Source organism: Epinephelus lanceolatus, chromosome 4 (assembly GCF_041903045.1).
Source record: "Epinephelus lanceolatus isolate andai-2023 chromosome 4, ASM4190304v1, whole genome shotgun sequence".
In the NCBI taxonomy this organism is placed as follows: domain Eukaryota; kingdom Metazoa; phylum Chordata; class Actinopteri; order Perciformes; family Serranidae; genus Epinephelus; species Epinephelus lanceolatus.
Window position 1 is genome coordinate 15,130,417 of NC_135737.1, and position 14,448 is coordinate 15,144,864.

The window sequence follows — 14,448 nt, forward strand, 5'->3', positions numbered from 1 at the left end:
GAGAGGAGTCCTATTTCTGGAAGGAAAAGCAATAGGACAAACAAACAAAGTATGCCCAAGCTGGCAAAATATTTAAAAAAAAGTGGTCTGATTCACACCAGGTGAGCTGACTTGGATCAAGGGGGACATAAGGGGCCCTATTAAAACAGCTGCTGTACCGTCTGGCCCTGCACTGATAGCAAGAGACTCCCAAGGCCGCGGCACAGAGCTGTGCACAGGAACATTCAACTGTAATAAGATCTGGCCGTTCAGGCAGCAAGGAAAAGCATGTGCTTTGTGTTGTTTGCATATGGCACATTGGACAATGCACAGGGCATGCTGCACCAAATAACAGCCCTCAGTCAAATGGGCTTCCTCTGGTGTGTGGACAATATCCAGGAAAATACAAACCTGCAGGGCTATCTCCACTGCAAAGGGTTTTAAACACAAAAGCTGAGGGTTGAATGTTTTTAAATCAAGCAGACATTTTATTACCCATGTGGGAAAGCAAACACAAATATGAAAAAAAAGAAGCTTGATTCCTTTCTGTAACAAATCAAAAATGAATGAGAAACACGACATTAACATTTAATATTTGCTTTTTTGTCTGTGCTGCGGAGAGACAAAAAAATCAAATTAAAGTTTCAACGCCAAATATACTACATTCATCCATCTGTTTAATCCCAGATATTCTTCAGCACAATGTAGAACCAGACCTCGCTCTACATATAAAACAATAACAACACCATAAAACCCTAAATTGAAAACCAGGGCGCCTCCCTAAAAGCCTAGGAAGCTTCTTTTCCATAAAACAACTGCTACTTGGCAACTCATCTCGCAATGGATATGTAACACTATTGTCTGTTGTTTTGTTTTTTTTTTCTTAGCTGAACTGGCCCACAACCAACAATATTTCAAAAGACAATTATTGGCTCATTTACCAATGCTTGGGCCAAGCTCATCCAAGAGAAATCCATTTGTGCCTGAGTCAAATAAAGTTCAGAATAATTCACCTCTAGCTGCAGCAATGTGAGGAAGGCAAAGATTAAATGGGACTCAATGCATATTTTAGAAGAGGCACTCATTAATGTCTTCTATTTAAAGCTGCACAAGGCAACTTGGCACACTGTCAGTCCCAAATGGCAGCGAGATGTCTCTGTTTGAAGTTTGAAGAAGACTTCAAAACCCCAGAAAATGTGTAATGTGATGTCATTAAACTGCACCCGTCTTGGACCTAAATGTCGACTTCTCAGTGGTTTCGAGAGGAGGAGAGAGGGAAGAGTTTCCATTTTCACTGGGCCGACCACTCTCTAGGTTCTTCCAGTAGAAAGGGCAGAGCTCCTGCTTCTGAAATTTAATTTAGGCAAATAGGTCAAATCTATGACATCTGAGTTTGTAGAGATGCGACAGTCTTGTCAACTGCAGCTGCACTTTGTGATTAAAGCAGCGTATTTTGGTATAAACTTCTTGCCAAAAGCAGCTTCAAAAGCTCATCACATGAAGACACATCATCTCCTCATGCTTCATATGCTTTGGTTGCCCCATTGTTCCTTAAGTGGGATGCTGAGAGATAAAACATGGCCTGAGCCACTCGGGATAATGACTGTTTAATGTAGTCCCAGTTCCCACGGCAATGGCACAGGCCTCTGTGCTCCCCTATTCATGACCACACATGGGGTGTTCAAAGGGGGGAGTCCAAATCTTCTGTCTCATACACACACACAACAACCACCCATTAGTTGCTTGTTTATTCCCCTGGTGGAACATTTTATATTCTTTTTGTCGTCAGTCAGTATTTTGGAGCTCAACCAGTGGCATTTTCCTCATGTTATCAACAGACACAAGTGCTTTTCAAAATGCTTTATGGAATAAGCGATGGTATTACTCTTAGGCATAACTGGGAGCTCCCTCACTCTGATGGAGGCTTTAATACATCCAGATAGGGCACTTCATTTAGCAGGAGAAGCCATATCCTATATTTAATGTTGCTTTTTGTTGAGCGTGGCCGTTCAGCCTGTTGAGATGGGAGCAGTATGTGTCAGACAATTTGTTTTAATCTTCACTCAGACACTATTTGATGGTGCATCAGCTGGGTCTCTTGGGTAAACAATGGTGTACCTGCCAAACCAGCTCTCTTTACCCTCTGTCTCCCCTAGCAAACATTCAACTGCAGAGGCAAGCGAAACCTCGCTGGAACAGATGGTTAGTAGACCTGTTCCTAATTTTCCACTATCTGCTTCAAATTTGAAATAGTCTTTGTACAACACACTCGTTCATTGAGGACAATGTAACATCTGCTGCTCTGTAAATGTTAATGATTATCGGGAATATTTATTATGTTAGGCAACTTCCCAATCTGGGATTGCTCCATGAACTGCGCTGTGCATTTCATTTTAACTATTCCCTACGGCCTTTTGTTTGGGGGGGAGAGAGAGAGGCGTAATGACTGAGCGCCGCGGCACAGTAGTCGTGTGTTTTCCACATGGGTTATAAAATTACAACTTTCGGGTTGACGGCGCGTAGCATAGGCCAGTCAACCGTACGCACCAATTCTCACCTAATGTAGCTGCATCCATCGTTTCTGAGGCAACGAGAGGTTCAGAGCACGAGCCCACACACACACACACACACACACATACACACACATACGCCCCTCGAGCAGCTTTAAGGCGTTTCAAATGTCAAGGGGATGCATCAGTTCGCCTGCAACAGAGCTTCTCATCTTAGTTCAGCGTGATAATGATTCATCCATGAATAAAACACTGGAAAACACCGCTACTCCATTTTGTTATCAGACTATTTCAAAGAACCAAACAGAGATGACACAGTGGAGTATATCATGCCCTTTTTGAGAACCTCTACCTATAATTCTTTGAATTTATTACATACAGTGGGTAACTGTGCCTGTGGATCTCCTGTAATTAATGCCTCTTTTTTATTCTAGTCTAACAGGAAACATGCTAGCAGTAATCTGGGATTTTAGTTGTCTTTGACCGCGGCAATGACAAATAAAGCTGGGCCAAAAATAAAATAAGGCTTTTACCCTAGTGAGAGAGAGAGAGAGAGAGAGAGAGAGAGAGAGAGAGAGAGAGAGAGAGGGAGAGAGAGGGAGAGAGAGAGAGAGAGAGAGAGAGAGAGAGAGAGTAGAGTATAGCACGTACCAAGTGTAAACACAGTATCAGAGAGCTCTGACCCTCCTCCCTCCCCCTGCAGCTTAACTAAACAAGGCCACCACGGTTTCGGTTTTACGACACAAAATAAACAGCACTGACGTTACCTGACCAAATGGCGAGATGACATCACCCACTGATACCAGATAACAAGCAACTGTCAGTAAACAAAAGCGGAAGGAGGGAGGGAGAGCCCCCCCCTCCACCCCACCTGGTAAATGAATGACTGTAAAAGTTACAGTTGTGCTTGTTTGACTGAAACCTGGGGGAAAACAGGGCACAGATCCAGGTACTGCGAGTGTGGGATCAGAAATGTAATGTTGTGGTGCGAGAGCAATAACAGCGAGATAATAATATGCTTTATGAGACAGATCTCAAGCCAAGACACTGTGGAGCACTTACACAGACCAGACAATTAGTCAACAAAGCATCTCATCCACAGAATGGGCTCCGAGCACACCATGATGGTTGTTTTTCAATAATGCAAAAGTTTTCCTAGGCTTTCAAACGGGGGCAGCTGTTGCACGTCTTAATAGGAAAGAGCTGATCAATAAATAAAAAGGGGGCCACCGGCACGCTGCAAAGTGATGCATTATGGTCTGAGACAGGCCAAACCCTGGGGGCTGCAGGTACAGGCTCAAAGCGCAGAGCAGTTGAGGGGTGGGGTGGGGTTACATAAATGTGATGTAGAGGATTTTGGGGAGTTACGGGGGAGGGTAAGCAGTGAGAGTGACATGCAGCGGGTCAGACGTGGTGAGCAGATTATAGCACTCAGGATATTAAAGTGGAGGAGAGACGATGCTGCAGGCAACACACCTCCCGTGGAAATCTCAGTATTAGCGCAGGGTGACACAGGGGCTATGTGCACATTTCTTTTGACACAGTCAACATAAAGCTACAACAACACAACTGCTGCAGGAGCATGCTTCGCCTCATGGCCTGAGGTTAGGATGCAACCCTCGTGGGAAAGGTCAGAGAGGATTAGACTGAAATCTTCTTAATGGAATATTACAAGGAAAATTAATTTAGATCTACAGTAATTTGATGCTTAAAGGTGGGCTGAGGCTCCCTTATTTACCACACAGTCAAACCTTGGTCTGCTGTGCCTCAGGTGTCTACAGGTAGCAGAAACTTAAATTTAATGCTTTTAAAGACCTTATTTTATCCAAATTAAGACTGATTTTTGGACGAATAATCTTGTCATTATAAGGACTTGTAGGTAAGTATAGGGATAAGTATATAAATGATCCCAAGCAGAGGTAGGGTTTGACAAAAAGACACTAAAAGATTGATAAACTGAATTAGATAAAAGTTTGTGGCAACTAAAACCTCACAACTTTAAATTCAAAACTATTTTATGGCCTAATATTTATAGAATTGAATTTAGGACATTTTACGACATTTTAAGGAGCTGTAAACACCCTGACTGTACCAGTTGACACCTGCTCACTTGCACAAATCTGCTGAAAGAGTCAATCAATGGGTAAAGAAAAAAATCACAAATTTGGGTTATCGATGACTTGTTTATTGGGGTAAATCCACACTAATATGTTTACATTTAAAAACAGCCTTTTCAAATGCAAACGATCTCTGTCCACACTAACACCCCTGAAAATGCTTATCACATGATCATTCCCGTACCAATGTAAACAGGAAATAGATTGTCTACTCTGCAGTTGGTTGTTTAGTTAAAGAAAATACAACAGAGGAGAAGTAAGACCAGAGATTTCTTTGCCTGGACCGACGATAAGGTGGAGGTGTTATTGAAAGTAACACATGAGTATAAGGAGGTCAAGCAGCAGAGAACAGACATTGTAAAGGAAATACAGCAACATTTTAGAGCGGCATCAGGAGCATTTATCCATCTCTGGATGAAGCCATGGCAATGTAAAATGAAATACCCTTACAAGAAAGATGAAACCACCAAAAGTATGTAGGCCTAGCTTTAATTTTTTGGCTTGAGATGTTGTCACAGATAAGAACCAGGAAGTGAATGCTGGCGGCTGTATCATTGTTTTCAAAATACTCTGTTTCTGCCTGTCCAGTCCAAAAGGCAATCAAACTAAAAAGAGGTCAGCAGTGTTTCAAAGATCTCCAATTTAGGGGTTTGGAAATGCCAGAGTAGTGTGGATGCATGGCATAAACACAGCAAAACAAAAATCTTAAAGTGCGGATGCAGTTCAAGACAACATTTGCTAATCCACCTCCCTAGTGTGAGGATTCGTTGCTTTTCATAGCATTGAATGCCTTTGAGTTTGGGATTGTTGGTTGGAAGACAGCCTCTTGGGCATGCATACTTGTACTGGACATTTTTCACCATTTTATGACATTTTATATATTACAAAATTCATATGAAAAATATCTGAGAGAGTAATTGGTAATAAAAATAATATTTTTTTGCCCCCCTAATCCCTGCTGGTAGTGATGGTTGTTCGTTTTGCTTCCATGAGTCAGTGTTAATGCTTTTTTATCAAAGTATGAACCACAAATATCTTCACTGAATATGCATTGGACAATGAAGCACCCAGGATTATCTATAAGAATGGCTTTGGAGTGGGACGTATAGGATGGGGGTGGCTCAGTGTGAGCCAGCACCACAGCAGTACCCTATACCTCTGTTAAGCACTCAGCAAATACAGCATGAAACACATATAAAGTCCTGCCAAAAAGTGCTGAGAAAGAGTCTGGCCCTGGACAACCATGCATGACAAATCCTTCTCTCACACCATCTGTTCCATTGTCCACAAGTAAAGATAAGTCTTGCATAGAGTACAAACACTGAATACTTCCATGTGATAATGCCAAGCACTTGTGTTGGATACATTATAAAACATTAAGATTTCAAAAATCGAACCACTCTACGGCTGAAATTGGATGATCAATTGTTGTACGTACAGAAATGAACGTGATGTGGAGACCCTCTGCTTAGCACGCTCAGTGAAAACACATCAGATGGGTGTAAATCCATACACCCCATGCAAGGTGACCTTTAGAAATACTCAGTGAAAGCAAGCAATATCGTTTTTGGCATCTGACCTGTATCGACCTTTACTGGTGGAGTTTTTTATGCCTTTTTTTGACAAAGGCCAGCTGATATCTTACAGTCCTGCAGGAGGGAGGACGCCTGTGGGGGGTAAATAGCTTCAGTATAGCAGGAAGCACTGTTGCATGACCAGTGGCTTATTAAACCAAGAAAATAGAACATGCAATCAATATTTGATTAGAGTCACTTGTGATTTTTTTTTTTTCAAACATTTCCACCCTGCCTTATGATGGAGCAGCCTCCGAAGATTTCTTGAAATAAATTAATGTTGTGCATATCATGCATTTTTAAAGACGTGGGGAAAAAAACAGAAGAACCGGCTGTCATCAAAGTGCATCTCTAATTGTCGTAGGGACATAAACAGGACAGCAGGGGCAATGTGCACACAGCTTGTTGGTGTGTCGCACAGAGCTATTTTTCACCAGCATTGCTGGCGCAGGCCATTTATACAGCGGATCCATTAACATATAGGAGAGGGAATTCACACTCCAGCTGGAGTGGGCAGTGGGCTGAAGCCCCAGTCTGCTATCAATTAACAAGCGCACTTAGTATGTGTCTGAGTCATGATCACCATGGGACTCTGACAAATGCCATGCATTTGCTCAAAACAAGTGTTTTCACAATGGCAAATCTTTAGCTGATTACCAGCCCTCGCATCACATGGAACATCTCATGCGAACTGAAGGCAATAAAATCAGCTCACCAGTAGCATCGACCTAATACTGTAACGAAGCAGGCATCTCTGTACACGTGTGGAAGGAATTAAGTACAAATAAACACGATTATGAATTTTGCCTTGCAGTCACATCATTTAGGCATGGATTAGTATCCTGTTTTCATCACTGGAGAAATGAATGTGCTCAGTTACTTAAGCTGATAAAGTTAGATATGCTACACTTATTCCATGCCTGAACATGTTATCTTATCTTGTTATTTAAATAATTTTTCACGTTGGTAATGCATGTACATTTTTTATCAGGTATTCCTTGCTCTGGTTTAACACACACTGCACAATTGCCAGGCTTTTTGTTCAGCATCATTCTGCCCTGAAATCTCTGTAACCTTGACTCTGAACCAGCTCCTTGTAAAAACTGCCACAGAAATTACAGTAGAAGCACCAACAGCGAGTATGACATGTAAACAAAATGACAAGATTGATGCTAACATGTGGCAGAGATGGCTACATGGGAACACGCAGGGTCTCAGCATAAATGTTGGCTTCTGGCCTTCGCCAAATTCCCCTTTTTCATGTGTGTTTTGATCATAAACCTCTGCGAAATCCAGCGGTTCTCGGCAGAACTCCGAGACCGGGACTGAACCATTTCCTAAACCACGACCACAGGCTATCTTTCCAAGGCGAGCAGGGCTCCATGTTCCACATACATACAACCGTTGGAATGCTCACCACATCTCAGGACCATGTTCATATTCTGCTGCATGTGCTTTCCAGCTGTGATCGAGTATTGTCTTTCCCACCCGTCTCCAAGCCTCACCATATACATTACTCTCTCACAGCTCAGTATGTTTCCATGCGGGGCTTTCAGTACATCAGGCTCTACACCAGTATGTGGGATATTGAGAAATATCTTGGATCTCAGCTTATATGTCATTGTGACACTACACCCATTTCTCTTGTGTGCCAACTTGTCGGCAGAATACACAATATTGGCAAACTGAGCTACTTTTAAAGACTTAATGATAATATCAAGGGAAACAATTTTCTGGATATTTATTTTTCAGGGTATCCGTGCCTTTCATTGTTCATATTGTGACATTATTTTTGATGGAGCGCTTTAAAAGAACCCATGAAATAACAGCACTTAAATGTCTGCACATTTCACAACTGGCCTTTCAAGAGAAAAGCAACTGGCTTGGAGACATGAGCAGGGAACCACAAAGCCACAGCAAGGGGAAAGGAACAGCCTGAAAGCTGAGTCGGGTGGTATGAGTTACTCCAGTCTCCACTGGTCGCTGGATGTCTAACAATGTGTATTGACACAGAGACCCAGGACACAAAAAAAAGCATTTGGTGTATTCTCAAAGATGTACACGGATAGAAAAAGAGAACAGGCACTTCTGAAATGTGACAGGGAAGAGAGAGAATGGAGCAGCAATCAATCATAGGAATCAAAAATCACACAGTGACTCTGGGTCTCTCTCAGTTTCATGAGAAAACACCGCAGTGGGTGGGCTGTGGGCATACAAAAAAAAAAAAAAGTCAGGAAATGAACTCATAGTTTTTTTTTTCTATGTGTGGCTGCTGCTGTTGGAAATCAAGGAGTGGGATTCAACGCGTTCAGCCCTCAAGAAAACTGAACCCAGAATACAAGCAGTGGGATCAACAATCACTCGCTACTGATCTCAACATTTAAAACTTGATACGAAGAAGCATCCAGATAAAAATGAACAATGGCGAAGAGAGCTGCCAGTGACTGGAGATAATTGTGCGGTTCAATGCAATTTCAGTGTGGCCAAATTGTAACTGTGTGACTGCTGTGTGACTGCTCTGCTGACAGCTTGTGCTATTAACTGCAATCAAACCAGCACAATAATTACCCTCCGTGTTAAGAGATATTCTGTAGTTAAACTTCACCGCGTGCCAATTCGGACTCGAAATGCAGAAGGATGCAGTGAAATGAGCATGTGAGAATGGGACGGCTTCTGGCTCGTAGGGCTTTGATGAAACACAAAAAAAAAGTATCGCTGACAAATCCTGATAGTGTATTACTATTGATCAGACGCAGGGAAAGTGAAGCAGGCAGTCACGAGGAGATTCAACAACTCAATTAGGCCATATTGAAATCCCTGTCACTCACTCAACCAATGGAGCAATGAAATGATTTTTGCGAGGAGAAAAAAAAAGTCTGGTTAGCATGCTAGGCTTGTGAGCAGGCGAGGGACCCATCTCCCATGGTGCCAGCGTCTCTCTAAGTGATGGTATGGAAGTCAACCCAAAGCTTTTTGTAGCCACAAACAAACTTCATCCCAGATGAAATCACTCACATGAACGCCTATACTTTGACATTAATAGCCTTTGAAATCTGCTGACATGGTTCAGACTACCACTGTAGCTGGCTGAAAGACACCGCGGCCCGTCCAGTGGGAGCCTGGACAAAATAGCTGTACACTGCATGTACAGGCTTTTTCCTCGGGGCTGCAGGAGTATTATTTGGAGTTCTTACCCTCGCGTTGCCCTCCCTTACTGTGTCTATACTGTGGGCTGCTCATTGTTTGACAGGATTGACAAGCTCCCTGGCAGAGCTGATTAAAAGCTTTAAGGTCAGAGAAGTGGGACAGATATCGAGCGAACACCTGTCTCCTCACTGTGAGCCAGTCCCCTACTGGGTGTGTCCTCCATTGGCGCAGGATCAATGGCTCCATTAAGACCCAACGTTTTTCTTTTTTCTTTTTTTTCTGACAGCGCTATTTTGGCTTGCAAAGAACCTTTCACCTGGCTCTTCCTCTTTCCTCCTTCCCTCTGCTTCTCGTCATATGAGAAAGGGAAAGTGCTGTTTTTAGTTGGAGATGAACATATTTTTGTACAACCAAGGGCATCAAGTAGCCTTTGCTATATATAAAAAAAGAAACTCTCCAGAATAAAATGTAGAGCAACAAGCACACACTGCGATGTATTTATTTTTTTTCCCAGCTTCAGACTTAATTTCATCATGGATTTCCACATCCTGGTAAAAATAACTTTGAAAGCCTGGCTGCCCACTGAAGATTTGCCAAGGGATTATAGATCATTAAAGAGATGTTTCAAGTTCATTTGAAGTCCCTCCAAATAAGTTTCTTGAATCACACGGTTTATTGTGCCTTGGCCACACGTTTTCTCACTCGCTGTAACCAGTTTTCTTTCAAAAAAAAGATGGTTTCACACACTGCAACAGCTGGTCATGCTCTCTGGAGTCATAATCCAGAAATGGACATTTCAATTTACTTGAGCCTGAGTTTGGATGACAGTGAATTAAGATACCTGCTCCTGGATACCTTACTGGTTTCATCCCCTCTGGTAGGCTTTCCACTCAGAGAAGAGAAAATGTTCTTCTTTTGACATTGTATCTCACAGTAATCTATAAAATGAAACCTAATACCATAGCTTTAGCCATGGGATAAGACTTCAAGGGATGGGTGACTTTCACCAAAAAGATATCTCGAAGCGTGTCCCACACACCACTCATCACTACTTTCATCTCCAGAGTACTTGAGTTTCCCAGGTTTCTGGATCCCTCACCCACAAAGTGACCTAGCTGGTCTTTCTTGATATGATTCAGTGGCTGAACACAGAGGTGCATTGTGCAGCAGTTTTTTTTTCTATCACATTAATATGGTTTGTAATCGTGTTTCTGTTTGCTGTGAGAAAATAAAGTCGCTGACTAAACTGACTTGCATAACAAAGAGATGTTTTAAGACACTGCCAAACAAACATTATCAAAGCATCAGACCTGCTCATTTCCTCATCTGTCCCTCTGTAGGGAATCATTACTCGAGCCTTTAATGTCATAATTTCATCGTTATCATCTCACTAATGAGCGCAAAAGATAAGAAACTGTTAACTTGATAAAAATAGATTAACTGTAAACGCTTCAGTGTTTGCCTACAAAGCTGGACTACAAAGACACAGCGCTGTTTGGGGTTATTTATAAAGTGCTTAATGACTTTTTACACCACATAAGGAGCAACAATACACGACTGATCTGGGGAACCACACTTTAACACTATGTGTTTCCACATTTAGATATTTGATGAAGATGTAGCACAAGCGCAAGGTGAAAGAGTTCACACTTCTCTAGTAGTGTTCCCAAGTAGGTGTGAAAGTGGGTTTGCAGGAGGAAAGGGTGAAGGTGTTGGTGAAGTGCGAGGTCACATCTCCATTTGCAGCTGCTCCTTTGCCCTTTCTTATGTATGAATGTTTTTCCTTTTATTCTAAAGCGATGGTCTCAGACAAGGTCAGAGGGACAAGAGGGAAGACGAGTTGTAATGTTTAGGTGCTACAAATCTATATGGTATTTGTGGTGAATGTTTGAAAGACACTTTATGACTGGGTATCAAACCTCACGACTTTCTTGGTACTGAAATGTGTATTATATTGCAAAATGGTACTGAATGCATGCTCAGATTTTTATTCGTATTTACTTATTCTTTATTCAGACATTTACTGATTCAAAGCACAATTTTATTTTCCTTTATGCCAAATAAAAGGGGTTTGAAGAAAACTATGTTTGTATTCTTCAAAACAACACATACATATCTTGTTAATGGAACCCAAATATCGCACTGATATGAACTGAGATTCAAATTATACCCAGCCTTAGACGTACGGCACAATATTTCACAATCATTCTGCTGTCAAAAAACAGTGCTGCAATTTTGACATTTTGCATGATGCGTGAAGAAAATAAAATCTTTATAAGAAAACACTGCATTTTTCAACAAATAAAACCATGCAGTAATTCATCCTCTCTCTATCGTTACTTGTGGCATTCAGCGTAATCATTGAGCACCAGTGACAATCAGAAGAATGAGATTTAGATAGTTTGTCATTAGTTAAGGATCACAGCTTTGCCTTGCAGCCTGGGTAGTTTTATAGACACCTTGGGAACACTTCCTGCCACCAGGATTATAAATGTCGGTGTTTTTTAGCCACAGTGCATTAGATAGTGCACATATCTGTTGCCTACAAATGACAGTATCTTGGGTGAAAATGTCTCATCTTCTCTGTGCCCTTCACAGATTGCATGTGTACCCTGGGCTCCCGCACTCACTCACCTGCAATCCCAACCTCACCGAGATGCGAGAAAACATCTGAGCCGAAATGAGCTGAGTGTCTCGACGACTGACAAAACGTGCGTTTGTGCATTCAAAGTTGGTGATGCTCACACTGCAACACACACGTAAGTGTTGTGAATGGATGCTGGAACAAGGCTCGACATATGGGCTAATGCAGGCCAGAGTGAAATAAAGGGCAGTGAGCTGTGACAGGGGTATTCCTTGTGGGCATAATCTTGTGTTTAATCTTGTTAAAAGTTATTTATAATTTTAGATTGTGTTGTGCATTATTCCGTCATGCATACCAGGGTGGTAATTACAGCTCGTATTAATTTCAGAATGATGGATATGTTTAGGATAAGAAAAGAAAACGGGGCAAATAATCACATTAATCACTTTATCTCGGGGTAGACTTGAGCTATTTGTGACAGCTATGCAGATACAACAGCCACAGAGGCAACTAAGTTACAATAAAACAGCTGAAGTGTAGCTTTGCTAATCCTGGCTCAAATAGCAAGGGGACACTGTTAATACAAACACAGCTAGATTTGACACAGAGGATTGCAATAAAAAACCTTTTACAGCCCCAAAATGTATGCTAACCCATCACACACTGTCACTGTCTTGGAAGAAAATCCAATAAATCGCTGACTGATGAAGGCTAGTGGTGGGCTGAAGGATTTCTACAGAAACTGGGCTCTTAAAGCTGTTTTTATCTGCTCCAGCTCAGCTGCAATGTATGCTCACATGCTGTACAGTGACACAGTCGACTCTTCATACATAATACATGTGCTGGTGTCCATGGAGCTGCACAAGCTAGAGGCTAAGGGGTTGATGCATGGCCGAGACAATAAGAGATATTTTTTTTTCTGAATGTTTTGCCAGGCCTGAGTGCTTTATACCAATCAGCAGCCTCTCCAGTGACGCAGGTTACATTTGTCATGCTAATAAAGTGGCGAATGATGACGCCATTTTGCATCAGACAACATCTGAAAGAATGATTGCTGATATTGTATCTCACTGGTTAAGTATCACTCACTTGCTAATGTGAATTTAGTTGAGTTAATGTTTTTCTTGAATGGTGACTGTTAGGATCAAAGATTTTAACTGATGGAAAGCTTGTTGCTGCAAAAAATGAAAAAAAAAAATGATCCTAAATATTGCAGATCTATCAATCCTGACTTTCCACTTGAGCCATTGTGAGTCAGTAGAGCAACAGTAGCTTATTAATATGTCAGCTTATTGTTCCTAATGAAAGTGGATTAACCAACAAACTAGCATTAACAGCAGATGCATTTAGATTTAACTGCATATCTTTTTTATTCCAGCAATGATCAAAGACATTAGATTCCTGGGAGGTGGGAACATCGATGGTGCGAAGCAATTAACTCTGCGTTGTGTTCCTACTCCCCAAACAGTTAGTTATTTAGCAATTATCATGCACACCATAATTTTGCTATAGTTTTGAAATGGAATTTACTTTATGAATACAAATGTCTCGTCCCCTTTTTTTAATCCTGTTATTGTGAGGAGAGAGGAAAAAAAAAAAAGCCTGAATAAAAAAAACTTTAATATTTATATAGCCATTTTCTAGCTACAAGCGGATCTCGCTTGGCTGCACTAAAATGAAACTTGTTGTGACCTAGTTAGAAGAATGCCACATGACAAAGCCGGGCTCGCCCTCTGTACGTGAGACTAGCCATGCAGAAACGGCCGCGCCGAGCATGATATTTTGCACGGGGATCCTTATCGACAGTTTGTTAGCAGGGTGCGGGGCAGCCAGGTCTGTGTCCTACTCCTTGGCTGATTAGGTGGGTGAAGGACAGACCCTGGCTGCTCCGGCTCTTCGTTGCAGGAGGCTGAGGCGCTTTGTTAATGTGCTGCCACTCCCCTGCAGGGTGAGCAGGCCTGGACAGGCTGAGGTGACGCTCCCCTCTTTCCCACAGCTCAGCCAGCTTGACTTTGCTTGGCTGATGAACTGTGACGGGACACAACTCCAAGGTTGTTTGTGCTGCTTTTTTTTCTTCCTTTCACCAGGCAAGCCAGTCAGAGCAAGAGTGTGAAACATTGTTGAACTCTGCTGATGGCTCTCAACCTTCGTATCAGCTGGCTCGGCTGCACCCGTGACACACTCCAGTGAACACCTGAAGGATCCTCACTGTCAGGATGTAAGAGTTGCGGGCCGTACAGCCAGCTGCTTATGTTTCAATACAAGAAGAAGAGCATAAACAACGCCACAAACCTGCCCAGACATGATTTACATTGCACAACTTAAAATGAGTCAGTCCTGTGATCGCAGACAATGGAGTACTCAAACTCCAGGGAACTTGCTTCACAAGTCTAAACAACAGTTTCTGAGTGAGTGTGTGTGAAGAGATTGCTGTTTTTTTTAAAATCATTATTCAGATCACTTCTACAGGCCATCTCTACCTCAGCCAGAGAGCCTATCACCATCATTTATGGGTCTCAAAGCACACTGTGGAGCTT

The 14,448-nt window shown here is 42.1% G+C and overlaps 1 protein-coding gene and 1 long non-coding RNA gene across 5 annotated transcripts in view; one reads left to right on the plus strand and one right to left on the minus strand.

Annotated features, from left to right (window-relative positions):
• The window catches only part of nectin1b (nectin cell adhesion molecule 1b), a 186,936-nt gene that overhangs the window by 129,977 nt on the left and 42,511 nt on the right, over positions 1-14,448 (minus strand). The window lies entirely within an intron of this gene.
• The window catches only part of LOC144462731 (uncharacterized), a 91,478-nt gene continuing 79,165 nt past the window's right edge, over positions 2,136-14,448 (plus strand). The window contains exons 1-2 of the long non-coding RNA XR_013490950.1: positions 2,136-2,181; positions 11,926-12,086. This is a non-coding gene — a long non-coding RNA (uncharacterized LOC144462731). The remainder of the gene's footprint in view (positions 2,182-11,925; positions 12,087-14,448) is intronic.